The sequence below is a fragment of the Urocitellus parryii genome, chromosome 7, assembly GCF_045843805.1.
Source record: "Urocitellus parryii isolate mUroPar1 chromosome 7, mUroPar1.hap1, whole genome shotgun sequence".
In the NCBI taxonomy this organism is placed as follows: domain Eukaryota; kingdom Metazoa; phylum Chordata; class Mammalia; order Rodentia; family Sciuridae; genus Urocitellus; species Urocitellus parryii.
The window spans coordinates 78,640,090-78,641,721 of NC_135537.1; the positions used below are offsets into that span (position 1 = coordinate 78,640,090).

General features: G+C 36.4%; 1 non-coding gene across 1 annotated transcript; it reads right to left on the reverse strand.

Moving 5' to 3' along the window:
• Positions 1-564: 564 nt before the first annotated feature.
• LOC113187433 (U6 spliceosomal RNA) lies at positions 565-667 on the reverse strand. Its single transcript, XR_003301418.1, has one exon. It is a non-coding gene; the product is annotated as a U6 spliceosomal RNA (small nuclear RNA).
• Between the last annotated feature and the right edge of the window lie 965 nt (positions 668-1,632).

Genomic DNA, 1,632 nt, shown 5'->3' on the forward strand with positions numbered 1-1,632 from the left:
AAAGTGAGCATTCTCACAAGTGCAGTTAGAAATAGGACCAAGTGTGAAAAGCCAAGAAATCTCAGTGCCTGGATGTCTTGGCTTATGTCTTCTGTTCACGTACTTCCTAGCCTGAATTCCTCAGCTATCCACTAGTTTTTCACTTTTATTCATTTATTTTTTTATATCTTTATTTATTTATTTATATATGACAGCAGAATGCATTACAAATCTTATTACGCATAGAGAGCACAATTTTTCATATCTCTGGTTGTATGCAAAATATATTCACACCAATTCGTGTCTTCATACTTGTACTTTGGATAATGATGTTCATCACATTCCCCATCATTTCTAACCCCATGCCCCCTCCCTTACCCTCTGCACCCCTCTGTCCTATCTAGAGTTGGTCTATTCCTCCCATGCTCCTCCTCCCTATCCCACTATGAATCAGTCTCTTATATCAGAGAAAATCTTTGGTATTTGTTTTCTGGGGATTGGCTAACTTAGCATTATCTTCTCCAACTCCATCCATTTACCTGCAAATGCCATGATTTTATTCTCTTTTATTGCTGAGTAATCTTAAATAATATGGAATGCTTCATGAATTTGCATGTCATCCTTGTACAAGGGCCATGCTCATCTCCTCTGCATGGTTCCAGTTCTAGTATATGTGCTGCCAAAGCAACAAGCGAGCACTCATTTTCGCTTTCAAACAAGTAACGGGAGCTCTGCAAAGGTTTGAATGTACCTCTGACTAAAACAAGGAAACCCAATATACTTACACACCAAAAGCACAGACAGTACAAAGAAATGTTCATCATAGCTAATGAAATGATTTTTTAAAAAAGTAAAGAATGTAGATATATTAATTTATAGAAGATAGAAGAAAGGACAAATCCAAAGTTTCTATCTAATTAGAATACATGAGGCAAAAAGAAGTCCCAGAACTCCCCACCAAATCCTTCCTCATGTCTGAGCTCCCTGAGGGTCATCTGTCTTTATTTATGCTTTTCTAGGCCTATTATTATTATTATTATTAATTATTATTATTATTATTTTATCTTTTTTTATATACTGGGGATTGAACCCCCCTGGGTGCTCTACCACTGAGCTACATCACCAGCTTTTGTTATCTTGTTTTATTTTTTATTGTTTTGGTACTGAGGATTGAATCCAGGGGAGCTTAGCCACTAAGCCACATCCCCAGCCTTATTTATTTATTTGTTTGTTTATTTAATTTTGTGACAGGGTCTCATTAAGTTGCTTTGGGTCTCACTAAGTTGTTGACATGGGCTATGAATTTGTGCTCCTCCTGCCAAAGCTTCCTGAGACACTGGGTTACAGACATGTACCAGTACACCCTGCCCCTGTTGTTTTAAAATATAAGACAGAGACTTGCTAAGTTGCCAAGACTGCCTGTCCACGTCTTTATATGTTTTTTCTGTATATGATATTCAGGATTTTAAGTTGTGCTTAAGTGGGAGAAGGAGGTAGAATGATTTCTACTACAGTTTGCTCAGTACCAAAACTTGATTTCCATGTTTAACCTAAATATTTAACTAGAAAAGGTGAACATACAATTTAAGAGCATATGTTTGACTTTTTAAATACATTGCTAATTTCGGTTATTCAAGGAGTGTTTTTCAATAG